This window comes from Canis lupus, chromosome 31, assembly GCF_048164855.1.
Source record: "Canis lupus baileyi chromosome 31, mCanLup2.hap1, whole genome shotgun sequence".
In the NCBI taxonomy this organism is placed as follows: domain Eukaryota; kingdom Metazoa; phylum Chordata; class Mammalia; order Carnivora; family Canidae; genus Canis; species Canis lupus.
Genome location: NC_132868.1, coordinates 18,086,322 through 18,100,490, shown reverse-complemented (window position 1 = coordinate 18,100,490; position 14,169 = coordinate 18,086,322). Strand labels below are relative to the sequence as shown.

Here is a 14,169-nt window from a genome sequence, read left to right as displayed (position 1 = left end):
TTGTTTGTTTCTTTGGTGTTGAGTTTAAGAAGTTCTTTATAGATCTTGGAAACTAGCCCTTTATCTGATACGTCATTTGCAAATATCTTCTCGCATTCTGTAGGTTGTCTTTTAGTTTTGTTGACTGTATCCTTTGCTGTGCAAAAGCTTCTTATCTTGATGAAGTCCCAATAGTTCATTTTTGCTTTTGTTTCTTTTGCCTTTGTGGATGTATCTTGCAAGAAGTTACTGTGGCCAAATTCAAAAAGGGTGTTGCCTGTGTTCTCCTCTAGGATTTTGATGGAATATTGTCTCACATTTAGATCTTTCATCCATTTTGAGTTTATCTTTGTGTATGGTGAAAGAGAGTGGTCTAGTTTCATTCTTCTGCATGTGGATCAGACCTCAGTTCAAATCGATGCTTTGTCACTTATTAGCTGTGTGACCTGGGTCAAGCAACTTCTTCTGAATGTTCATCTTCTTAGCCATAAATTGAAAAAACACTTGCTGATAACTTGGATTCCAAACTTTTAGTTTACTTACACACCATACACAATACACCTTGGCCTCCCATTGGAAGGTCACTGTGCAGTGCTGTATGTCAATGAACAAATGAATGTGCACTACAATATGGTGATGTTCCAGCCCACCAGTGGTCAGGACACCTTTAGCAGTGTAGCCAGTATGTTTGTTCAGTTAAATATTTTATTGCAACTTTTCTTATTATATTATAAAAATATATGGAAAATGAAAAATCAAAGTTCTGATGCTGTTGAGTAATAAGAATAACTGACAATTATTCAGCACTGTGCCGGTTACTAAACTGTTGGCTCTCAGCTTCAAACCCACTCCTCTTTTCTATTCTTTTTTAAAAACTATTTTATGTATTTATTTGACAGAGAGAGAGAGAGAGAGAGAGAGAGCAAGCTCATGTGAGCACCGAAGCAGGGGGAATGGTAGGCAGAGGGAGAGGGAGAAGTAGGTTCCCCACCACGCAGAGAATCTGACCTGGGGCTTGATCCCAGGACTCTGGGATCATGACCTGAGCAGAAGGCAGATCCTTAACCAGCTGAGCCACCCAGACATCCCCAAATCCATTCTTCTATATTCTATTTTGTGATGCCGGGACTGGGACTCTATCAACCACATTTTTCCTTTACCAACTGCTTCCTTTTAGGTTCTGTCAATAAGGGACATTGGAGGGAGGCTGACTGGCCAGATGAGGAAGAAGGGACTTAGTCTTTCCTGTTTGCTTCTGGTATTTTTCTGGTTTACTTCCTATTCCTGTCATCATTGTCCAGCAATGCCGCTGCTTCACTCCACCAGAGGCAGACCATTCCAGAAGCACTTTGTTAGGATTCAACTGTGTCCCGAAACAGATTTATGTGCTGTAGTTTGAACCCTCAGTACCCCAGAATGGGACCTTATTTGGAGATAGAATCTTTAAAGAGGTAATCAAGGCGCACCTGGATGGCTCTGTCGTTTGGGCCTGTGACTCTTGGTTTCGGCTTCGATCATTATTGCAGGGTCATAGGGTTGAGCCTCACATTGGATTCTGCACTTAGTGTAGAATCTGCTTATCCCTCTGCCTCTGGTTCTCCCCCCACTCTCCCTTGCTCTCTCAAATACATACATACATACAATCTTTTAAAAAAATAAAGAGGTAATCAAATTAGCATAAAGTCATTAGAGTGGTCCCTAATTCACTATGACTGATCTCTTTATAAGAAGATATGCATAGGGTCCCCTGGGTGGCTCAGTTGGTTAAGCATCTGCCTTCAGCTCAGGTTATGATCCCAAGGTCCTGGGATCAAGCCTGGGGTCAGGCTCCCTGCTCAGTGGGGAGCCTGCTTCTCGCTCTCCTCCCCAGCTTGTGCTCTCTCTCACTATCTCTCTCTCTCTCTCTCTCTCTCTCTCTCTCAGATGAATAAATAAAATCTTTTTTTAAATTTTTATTTATTTATGATAGTCACACACACACATAGAGAGAGAGAGGCAGAGACATAGGCAGAGGGAGAAGCAGGCTCCATGCACTGGGAGCCCGACGTGGGATTCGATCCCGGGTCTCCAGGATGGTGCCCTGGGCCAAAGGCAGGCGCCAAACCACTGCACCACCCAGGGATCCCGAATAAATAAAACCTTAAAAAAAAAAAAAGATCTTCATTAAGGGAAGACGATGTGAAGAGACATGGGGGAAGATGGCTGTCTACAAGCCAAGGATAGAGGGCTGGAACAGATCCGTTCTTCATAGCTTTCAGAAGGAACCCTCCTTGCTGGCATCTTGATTTTGGACTTTTAGCTTCCAGAGCTATGAGACAATACATTTTTTAAAAAAGATATTGATTGATTGATTGATTTTATTTGTGAGAGAGAGTCCACATCAGCAGGGAGGAGGGGCAGAGGCAGAGAGGGAATTAGACTCCTCACTGAGCAGGGAAGCCCGACGTGGGGGCCAGTCCCAGGACCGTGAGGTCATGACCTGAGCCAGACAGACACTTAGCTTAATCGACTGAGCCATCCAGTGACCCCGAGATGATAGATTTTTGTTAAGTCACCCAGTCTGTTATGGCAGCCTAGCAAATAACATGCATACAGTTTGATCTAATTTGAGTTTTACCACCTTGCAAAGGCACACTTAACATACCCCTGCAGAGACACCAGTTCAGCTGGCAGGCACCCCTTTCGGAAACCTGTGTCCCAAACCATTGAGACTTTCCTCCAAGCTTCTAAGTTTTAATCATTATCTTTTCCCTTTGTTCCTCCCGCCCTATGAACTGTTTCCTGCTGTTGCTATAGCTTAGTGTTCTCTTTGCCTTTTCAATTAACAATTCTTTATTACCTAAACATTCTTTAAGTTCTCTTTGTTAAAATAACTGGAGCCTAGGGGGCAGGTTTGCTGCTGGCAGAGCCTTGAGGGGACACTCGGGCCTGACAGAGGTGTAGGGTGGGGGGCTGCTGCCCTAGTGGGTCTGGAAGGCCAGGCATTGAATCAGAGAGAGTTATTCTCAAGGCTGAAGATTTAATAGACTTTAGCTTGCTGGGTTTTGTACTTCCTTGAAACCTATCATTCCTTCTGTTTTTCCTATTCCTCTCTTTGGAATAGGAATGTCTATCCTATACCTGACTGACTGCTGTATTGGGGAAGTGCATATAACTTGTTTGGTTTCACAGGGTCACAGCTGGAGAGGAATTATGCCTCATAATGAATCACAATTCTAGTCTCACCTATAATTGATTTAGATATTTAGATGAGAGTTTGGACTTTAGAGTTAATGCTGGGATAAGCTAATACTTTGGGGGTTGTTCGGATGGAATGAATGTATTTGGGATGCAATAAGGACATGGATTTGGGGGGACCAGAGTCACAATACTATGGACTGAATTGTGTTCCCACAAAATTCATATGTTGAAAGCCCTAATCTTACCCAGTATGACTCTCACAGATGGTGTGACAGAGAGATATTTTCTGGTGTAGACTTGTCCATACTGTATTTGATACCTTTGCTCTGATGTTAGTGACAAGAATCATGGTTCACGAATTTGCATAATCCAGGCAAGGATGGCAGCTCTTTTTTTTTTTTTTTTTAAAGATTTTATTTATTTGAGAGAGAGCAAGAGCAGCGGGAGAGACAAATGGATGGGGAGAGGGAGAAGCAGACTCCCTGATGAGCACAGAGCCTAAGGACGGACTCGATCCCATGACCTGGATCCCAGGACCCAGATATAATGACCTGAACTAAAGTCACATGCTTAATCAAATAAGCCACCCAGGTACTCTACAGATGGTAACTCTTAAGCAAATTGAAAGTGGTGAATTTTTTCTCATTTGAATGTAGATTGGTCTTAGGCCTATTTTCTGAGTAATTGTTAAGGAAAATAAAGTACAGAACAGAATAAAATATTGAAGATACATAAATATTGGGTTAAAAAGGCTACATAAAACTTAAGGTGTCTTATTTTCTCACAGTAGCCTGTATGTTCCATATGCTATTCAGTTTTCCTGTTCACATGTTAGCCTCATTAGTCTGGGAGCTCTGTGAGGATATGCTGGGGGATATTTAGTTACTTCATGTCTCCTAGTTTCCAGCACTGTAGCTGGACAAATACTTGACATTTCATGCAAATTGATCAAACTTAAACTTAAGTGCTAAAAAAGGCCTGTTTCAAGTCCTTATTGTCAGTGTCTCTCAGACCTGTTGATGATCCAGCCCATAGAGAAAGGGGCCGCTCAGTGAAAGGGGTGTACTTTGTCCAATTTAGACATAGAAATGACTTTCCGTTATGGTGGGTTATTTTGAGAGGGTGAGACATAATTTACATGTCAAGTCAGTCAGTGGCCAGAATGGTTCCTATGTCTGGAGGGAATTTATGTCTCTGCTCTTCTTTGCCTAGGTTTTGAAACTTTCGTTATTTAATAATAGTTGCTATTTATTTAGCACTACTGCATGTCAGGTGCAGTGCTGAGGGCTTTACATAATGGGATCTCCTTCAATAACTACAATACTCTGAGATGGGTAATCCATCTTATAGATAAAGAATCTGTAGATCTGCAGTTAAGCAAATTGTCCAAGGCCACACTATGGGAAATGCAATAACTGGAATTAAAATCCAGGTCTCTGACTCTAGAGTTTGACCCTTTCTAGAGTGGTCTTTCCTGGTCAAGCAGAGTTCCTGGACCTTTAGAATGAAATGATGGATCTCCTGACTCTTCACACCAGGATTCTTTCTCCAGGCATTAAAAACTCAAAATCCCAATTATTCCTCTGAGAAAGTGATGGCTAAATTTTCTAGTCCCCGGTTTGAACTTGTTAATACACCTTTACTTTCTTATACACCATGCTGAAGGAGGCAGTTTGCAAAGTGGCAATGTGAGATACAGAAATGAGCAGGGAGCTTTACTTTGTGTGCCCCCCTTCAACATCTCTTGTCATATCTGTACTTGGAAGGGTTGATATGATGATTAACTGTGTTATAGATAGAGTATTGGTTATGTAGGGCACATATAATATTTTACTTTTTTCATTTATATGTGATATATCCATTGCTACTGAGCAGCTGTGTTGTTAACCCAAATTGGGGATCTTGTAGAAGTCCTTCCTGAATGGCTTAGGAATGTGTTAAAATATATCTACATATTTTTAAAAGATAAGAGCTGGGGCACCTGGGTGGCTCAGTCAATTAAGTGTCTGACTGTTGGTTTTGGCCCAGGTCATGATCTCAATCTCATGCGGAAATTGAGCTCCACACTGGGCTCTGGGCTCAGCGAGGAGTCTGCTTGAGATTTCCTTTTCCCTCTGTCCCTCCCCCCTGTCCCCACCGCCTGCACTCTCTCACACACACTCTCTCTCAAATAAATCTTAAAAACAATATGAAAACTTTCCTTGAACTGGAGATATAGAAAAAATAGATTTTATTAATCCAGTATTTTTCTTATTTTTCATCTGTTGTGTAAAGGTATATTGAGGGATGCCTGGGTGGCTCAGCAGTTGGGTGGCTGCCTTCAGCTTGTGATCCCAGGATCTGGGATCGAATCCTGCATTGGGCTTCTGTGAAGAGCCTACTTCTCCCTCTGCCTGTGTCTCTGCCTCTCTCTCTCTCTCTCTCTCTCTGTCTCTCATGAGTAAATAATCTTTAAAAAAAAAAAGTATATTGAAATTCAATAGCTTGAAACTTCAAACAGACTTGATCACATTTCTTTACCCTGGACAAAGTATCTTAAGGGTGAGAAGGCCACCTGGCTGTTTCAGAATGAGGTTGATTGGAAGTTCCCGTCCCCCAACTCCTCTGCCCCAAGCTATGTCTTGCCTTTCTTACATTGTTAGCTTATCATGCTCACACTTCAGTTCTAATGGTACATCCAGAGGTGACCATCTCTGCTGGACTTACTTACTCATTTGGAGGTCGTTTTAAGACCGAGTCCTTGGGGGAAGCCATGGCATGGGTGTCATGATGGTATCCCCATGCCCTGTACCAGCAATATTAGTACTGAAAGCTGTAGTATCTTTTGCTTGGGGATGAGGAAAGTGGTGTCCTTGCCAGGCTGATTCTTCAGAGTGATTTTAAGCCAATTCTTTTTTTTTTAATTTTTGTTTATTTATGATAGTAACAGAGAGAGAGAGAGAGAGGCAGAGACACAGGCAGAGGGAGAAGCAGGCTCCATGCACCGGGAGCCCGACGTGGGATTCGATCCCGGGTCTCCAGGATCGTGCCCTGGGCCAAAGGCAGGCGCCAAACTGCTGCGCCACCCAGGGATCCCTAAGCCAATTCTTAACTGCATCTTTCAAGCCTCGTTCTCTTTCTAAGCAGGAGATTTTGTGTTCCTCATACTTTTTCCAAACATTTTAAATTTATTATTATTATTATTATTATTATTATTATTATTATTATTATTTTCACATCAGATGGGTAATGTGCCAAGATCATAACAAGGTTTGAGGGAGAGGTACATGTCACACAATGGTGTGAGCACCCAATCATCATTCTTATATGAACTACAAAAGGATCCAAACATTTTAAATTTAAAATATAAAAGAATATGGGGCACCTGGCTGGCTCAGTGGGTGGAGCATGCAACTCCTGATCCCGGGATTATGAGTCTGAGCTCCATGTTGAGTGTGGAGATTGCTTAAAAAGAAAAGACCAAAAAAAAAAAAGAATTAAAAAAAGGAAAAGAATAGTATGGTGAACTCCCACATACTCTTTGCTTTATCTCTCTCTTTTTGTCCAATATTTTCTTTTGCTGAACCATTTGAAAGTAAGTGGCAGGTATGATGCTTCACTCTGAAAACCACATGTATCTCCTGAGTACAAAGATGCTGTCCTACATAGCCACAATGCCATTATCACATGCAAGGAACTTAACTTTGATATAAAATCACTGAGTATAGTTCTGTTAGAATTTTCCTTAGTCCTTAAAATGTCATTTGTAGCTACATTTTTGGGCAATGTAATCAAACCACTAATACCACTTTTGTGCTAGATGAATTCACACATAATTGAAAAATCTTAGATTATCTCAAATATCCCAGGACTCAAGTTTGATTAATTTTCTATTTCAAACCCAAGTCCGTATTCAGTAGAGTTTCACCTAAGGATATTTTATTTTATTTATTTATTTTGTGCACCTAAGGATATTTTAAAACGTGACATTTGGTGTTAATACTTTTGGGACTCTGGAATAACCCATGCCCCCAATTCCCAGTGTGTTAAAACTAGAAAGAAAACTCTTTTCTTTTAGTTGTTTTTGTTTCTTGTTGCTGGGTTGTTGTTTTTTTTTTAACCATGTTAACCATTTTTAAGTGTAGAGTTTAGTAGTGTTAAATATATTTACATTGTTGTACACCAGTCTAGTTAACTCTTTTCATCTGGCAAAACTGAAACTCTGTACCCATTAAACACTAACTCATAGGTCCCCATCTTCCCCCAGCCCCTATCAGCCACTCTTCTATCTTCTGTCTCTATGAATTTGATGACTCTAGGTACCTCATACAAATGGGATCATGCAGCATTTATCTTTTTGTGACTGGCTTATTTCATTTAGCATAGTTTCCTCAAAGTTCTTCCATGTTGTATCATATGACAATATTTCCTTCTTTTTTCAGGCAGAATAATGTTCCATTCTGTGTAAATACCACATCTTGTTTATCTGTTCATCTGTCAGTGAACTCTTGGGTTGCTTCCACCTTTTGACTATTGTGAATAATGCTGCCGTGAATATGGGTGTTGTTTTTCTTTTTGAATCCAGGATCCAGACGAGAATTATACACTCAATATTGTGCTAATAAGTTCAGTTTCTGCTAAAAATCAGCTGGTGTTGACTTATTGCTAGTCATCAGAGATGCAAACTCTATCCAAATGCATATGGATAGGATAGTATCTTGTACATGATTGAACTCGATTTATAAACCTGATGCTAACTACAGTAAGTCATAGTGGGTGTTGGTATGACTGTACCTCGTTTCTGGGATTACCCTTAAGGTCCTGGCTTTTCTCCATCCTTACATCCCTCCCTCATTCTGCCTCAGGAAAAATGCTGAGTGAGGAGATAGAAACTATGTATATACATGGCCCAGAGTCTTCCTTTCCTCTTCCTTTTGTTGCTGTCTACTCTCATGTGCCTTCTGTTTTGCAGTTCTAGGGGAAGGGTAGGAGTGGGAGCTAGCTCTGTTTCATTGTTGCTACAACTGGGTAGATAATATTGATTATACAGTTTGACTCCCTAGCTCAGCTAGTACACAAATATTGGCCCTCATCTCCTGACTCTTTGTTTTATTTATCAGTTGGTTCATCCAGGATAAGAGGGAAAACATTGCTTTTTATTGGACTTCTTAAAACATCTCAGTTATCAGGGAGACACCTGAATACCAAACTCGACATCTACCTGCACAGTGAACCCTCTCCTGTTGCATAAACCTGCTCAAGATAACAAGTTACAATTTGGAAGGTGGCAGGTTCTTTGTAAACCTATGTGAAAGGAATATGATATTGCCAAAGAGATATTAGTGTCAAATTTGGCTTTCCCCACTCTAGGGACCTTCCTGTTGAGGTTACTAATGCCAGTGATGATAAGTAGAGTAATCCTGTTTGCTACAAGCACGGGAAAAATTTTACTCTTTTTAAACACTCTCTTTAGAAAAAAAAATTTTTTTTCACTGCTGAAAAAGGGAGAAAAGCAGAAAAGCACAAAGAATAAAACAAAAGATATAAAAACATTACCCAGAAATAACCACTTTTCATGTTTTAGTACATCAGTTTTATCTCCAAGCCACACTTCTCCTTTGAGCCCCAGACCGTGTATCAAACATCTCACTTGATAGCGTATCTTGAATGTCTAAGACTCTGCAGCCAGCATGACCAAGAATAAACTCCTGCTCCTCTCCCCCGACATCTGTTTCCCTAGTGGTGTTCTCCATGTGAGAGTGTTGGTATCTCCATTCTTCCAGCTGTTCACATCAGAAACCTATGCTGTTCTCGAAAATTCTTTTTCCTTTACATTCCATGTCCAATCCTTCAGCAAATTATCTTGCTTTTAACTTTTCTGTATGCCTCAAATTCATTACTTACTTCTTTCCCTAGCACTACTCCCCTGTCCATGCTGCAGTCACAGGCCATCTGGATTATGAGAGATTCCACACTGGTCCCTTTCTCTTCTAGCTTATGCATACTGGCCTCTAGTAATTTGCTCTCCATACAGAGACAAATATTTTTACAGTGCAAATCCAATGGTATCTTTAGTACCCCAGCCTCCCTTGCTTCCCCACCACCTCCTACCCCCAGAGGTAATGACTTCTTAAGGTGGCTTATGAGGCCCTGCCTGACCTGGTCTACTTACCCCTCTAGCCCCTCCCATACCATTCCCTGCCCTGCTGACTTTACTCCAACCACATGGCCTTTTTCTCAGCTCCTTATCTTTGCCACAGTCCCTTGTACCACTGGGCTCTGCCCACTTCATAGTCTCTGCTTAGACAACTCTTTATGTAGTTATTGTACAGTTGTCCGTCACAGCTCAGTCAGCATAGAAGCCTTCCCTGACCTCCCTGACCAGGTCAAACTACCCCTGATAAAGGTTTTCTACCAAATGCATCTCCATCACAGCACTTAGAATGGTTACAGTGCATTCATGGTTTTTGTTTGTTTTTTAAAGATTTATTTGAATTCCAGTTAGTTAACACACAGTATAATATTAGTGTCAGGTGTACAATATAGTGATTACACACTCCATACATGTGGTTTTTTTTTTTTTCACCTCCACAACATTCCATTTATACACAGAACTAAGCAGACAAGCACAGAGTCACTATTGAGGTTAGAAGTTGACATCATGGGAAAGGGTAACAGGTGAGGAATTAGGGTGTCATTAAAAATACAGGCTTCTCCAATCTGGGGTGCCTGGGGGGAACTTGGTCTGCTTCAACCCAAGAGGAATCAGAAGATCAAAAGTGGTTTGGGAAGGCCAGAACCATCAGGGATAGAGGGAGGAGGAAGGTCCAGGGGCTGAAGGGGGCTATTTGGAAACTAGGGTGAAGGGATTACCCTCCCCCTGCTGGGATCCCCCCAGTCCCTCTGGTCTGGCAGGAAGGGAAGCCTACAACCCCCATGGGAAGGTCTGGGACTACCAGATGCTCCAGACATGGCTGGAGGAGGCTCACAAAGGCTTGCCCTCCAGGGAAATGACGGCACTACCCCCCCAGTTTCTCTGCCAAGGTGTAGCCATCCTTGACCTCCTCATAGCAGTTTGTTTGTAATTCATGCTTGATCCTGGTCAGCTTTTTCTTGATGGCATCCTTGGAGCTGGCAAAAATCATTTTGCTCTTAAGGGGTGCAGACTCAGGTGCCCCAAAGATAAACATCAGGTTCTCTTTCTTGCTCTCCTTGGTCTCATAGGTTGCATCATAGAGGACATAGTGGCAGTCCTTGTCTGGCAGAATCTTGACAAAGGTGGTGTAGGTATCTTCTACAGCCTCACCCACATCACCTACCAGGAGCTCCTTGCCCTCCTCCAGGATGATGTTCTTCTTGTCCTCGCCCAGGCAGAAAAGTACTGCCTTCTTGCACTTCTACAACCCCTCTGATGTTGAGGATTTACACACTCTCATGTCACTGAACACTTTGATAACTCCATCAGAGACTACCATGCCAGAGGTCATGTTTCCAGAAGTGAAAGGGAGATAACAAAGAGGGTCAGTAGAGATGAGAGCTGCTGCAACTGCTGCCAGGATCCAACTCTGTTTGTTTCTTTTTAAAGATTTTATTTATTAATTCATGAGAGACACAGAGAGAGAGGAAGAGACACAGGCAGAGGGAGAAGCAGGCTCCATGCAGGGAGCCCGATGTGGGACTCGATCCCAGGTCTCCAGGATCACACTCTGGGCTGAAGGCGGTGCTAAACTGCTGAGCCTCCCAGGCTGCCCCTGTTTGTTTCTTAATGTTGGTCATCCCTCACTAGACTGTGAGCTCCTTGACGGTGGGAACCGTGTCAATAGTTGCTCATTATTGTATCCTGAGACCTGGAATATACTCATTAAACATTAGATGAATAAGCAAATGCATTTCCTTCTGGTATTTTACTACACTCATATTTGCAAAAATGGGAGCATGGTCTACCTACTATTTTATAGTTTTTCTCCCCACTTAGCAATAAGTGAATATTTTGGGGCTGTTCTTTTTTTTTTTTTTAAGATTTATTTATTTATTCATTAGAGAGGGACTCAGAGACAGAGGCAGAGAGAGAAGCAGGCTCCTCACAGGGAGCCTGATGTGGGACTTGATCCCCGGACCCAGGGTCATGCCCTGAGCCAAAGGCAGACGCTCAACCGCTAAGCCACCCAGGCGTCCCTGGGGCTGTTCGTCTTTGCAAAACCCACTCCCTGGAATTTTTGCTGTTTCCAGTTTACTCCTTGAGTCTTCATTTGGAAAGTCCACTTTAGAGCTGGATATGGATAGCAGACCTGAATTAGCACTGGCTGCAGCTGTGACATCTGATCTTTTTTCAGGGCCCATCTCTGCACCTAGCAACATCCCTGGTCTGTGGAGAAAGGGTAGCATGGTGGTTAGTATGTGGGATCAGACAGATGAGCTTTAATGGCACTGTTCTGCTTCTGATCCACTAAGGTCCATTGTAATGTAAACAGTCTCAATCAAGCTACTTCAAGAAATGTGGGATCTAGGTAGAAATCTCTCTGAAATCCAAGAGCAGAGCCCTAACTAGAGCTAGAAGGTGGTTCAGATCAGAGTAGTTTCATGACTTAAGCAACAGGAACCTATGGTTTTCTACCCAGTGTCTAGGTGGTAACCTTTCTCAGCTACTCTCTTCCTGTTAGCTTCGGTCTTCTTACTTCCAGGTCTCCCTGTGTACTTACCTTCCAGGTTTCTTCTCTTCAGAAGCTGACTTGCAAATAGCTTTAGTTTGTTTCTGATTCTATCATTTGGCATCTCTTGATGCTTCCTTTTGCCTCCTGTTTTTGCTCTTGAATGACTGTGTTTATTTGAAATTAGAGTCTTTAATTGTCCCATAGGATCTTTGCTATATGTGTCCCTGAACTTAATCTCTGTATACACTTGACTGTCTGGATGGGTGCACCCACTGTAGTCCAATTAACAAAGGGGAGTAGCCGAGTCATGTTGTATCACAAATAGCTTCCTGGGCAGCAGAAGATGTGGACTGGGAATTTTCCATTAGACTAGAGCCTGGACAAATCAGATACTATAACTGACTTACCTACTACAGCCTGTGAAACTTGGGACAAAGTACTCAACTTTATTTTGGAGCTGTGGTTTCCTCAGTTGTAAAAAGAGAAAAATAATCCATTTTATCAAGGTGTCGATAAAAGGAAATAGGGTGACATAAAGCACACAGAGCACTTAACCTAAAGCATCTCAACAAATGATGCTCTTTTAGTTAGTGTCATCTATAGTGTATTAATATATATACAGTTGACCCAAACAACATGGGTTTGAACTGCATATCTGTGATATGCAGATTTTTTGTAGTACAGTACTATAAATGTATTTCCTCTTTTTTTATGGTTTTCTTAATAACACTTTCTCTAGCTGCTTTATGGTAAGAATATAATACATATGTATATATAATATATATAGTGTGCAAAAATATGTGTTAATCAACTCTGTCATTGGTAAGATTTTTGGTCAACAGTATGCTACTAGTTAAGTTTTAGGGGTGAGTCAAAAGTTATACACAGATTTTCAACTGCATGGGGTTTGGTGTTCCTGACCCCTGTGTTGTTTGAGGGTCAACTGTATTTATAATTAACATATCTATTACATATATATGTAATTGAAACATATTTTTTAATTACCTCTGATTAGACTGGGTTACTTCTAGGAAGAATTTCCCAATGGATAAGTTCTATGAATTGTTGTGACTCTGGGGAGAATAATATTTCTGATGTACAGAGTGAGGGATAGGAATGTTTATCTCCCTGGGGAGATGATGGTCTATGGGCCCCTCTACACTGACTATATGGAAATTATCCAAGATGGGGACAATAGACTGCCTGTAGGTACTAACAAAGGCCATTGTGCTGAAGCAGTCTTTGGTCTGAAGCCAGAAGCCAGATTTAGACTAAAATACACATACTTTCTTTTTTATAGAAAGGTTTGAATAATAATAGCTAATGCTTACATAGGATTTCATATATGCCAGACATCAGTTTTTTTAAATTTTTATTTATTTAATTTTTTTTGAGAGAGAGAGAGCAAGAGAGGAGGGTGGGGAAGGGGCAGAGAGAGAGAGAGAATCTCATGTGGGGCTTGATCTCAAGACCCTGAGATCATGACCTGAGCCAAAATTGAGAGTTGGTTGCTTAACAACTCAGCCATACAGGCATCCCTGCCAGACATCATTTTAAAGGCTTCACATATATTCATTCACTACCCTTTCTTCACAATCACATTGAGGTGGAGACTATTACTCTCTTCAATTTACAGATAAAGATACTGAGACATTGACCTGTTTTTAAAATCCTTTCAATAAATTGTAATCAACTGACCTTGCTTTAATCTTATGCCTATCTCTAGTCCTTAGTCCTCTGTGTACCACGTTTCATATTGCTATTCTTTCAAGACTAGGGTTTTGCCTCTCTTCTCCAGCTTATTCGCAGGACTAACATTCTTCCATAAACTTCAAACCTGAGGGCTGCCACCAGAGCCACTAATACCCTTTTTTTTTTTTAACAGTCCAGAGATCTTTTATTTATGTTTTTTATGCCCATTATGGCATGAATTAATAAAGAATGGGTTCTGGAAATTCAGATTCCTTTCCATTGGTTTTCACAAAGTGTGCTTCTCTGGTTGAAGCAGCCTGGCATTTCAGTTTGTTGGGGCTCAGAGCAGGCTGTGTACCAAGATGTGCCACAGTGACATATTGATTATTCTGAACTGAAGTTACTTAAGAAACAGCCAGTGCTAGAGAAACACTCTGATCTTCCTTTGTCTCCAGAAAGCAGGAAATAAGTCTTTCATGTGAAAGGTACTGTCTCTGTACCAGGAAGTATAGAGACACGCTTGTCGTTAGAGATTGGAAATTGAAGGCCAAAAAGACTATGTGAACAAACTGCATAGATTCTCCACTAGTTAATACCCAAACCTAAGTTTATCTTACCAATTTGTCAGAAATTTATTGTTTCTTTGTCTAGAAAGTATAAAAGCTGCCTGCCATGTATACTCCTTAGA

General features: G+C 41.3%; 1 protein-coding gene, 1 non-coding gene and 1 pseudogene across 2 annotated transcripts in view; 1 reads left to right on the top strand and 2 right to left on the bottom strand.

Moving 5' to 3' along the window:
• Positions 1–14,169, top strand: part of KLHL6 (kelch like family member 6) — a 104,661-nt gene that overhangs the window by 21,868 nt on the left and 68,624 nt on the right. The gene's annotated exons all lie outside the window — the stretch shown is intronic.
• LOC140622517 (small nucleolar RNA U13) lies at positions 6,375–6,482 on the bottom strand. The gene has a single exon (XR_012022273.1). It is a non-coding gene; the product is annotated as a small nucleolar RNA U13 (small nucleolar RNA).
• LOC140622430 (cofilin-1 pseudogene) lies at positions 10,124–10,625 on the bottom strand (annotated as a pseudogene).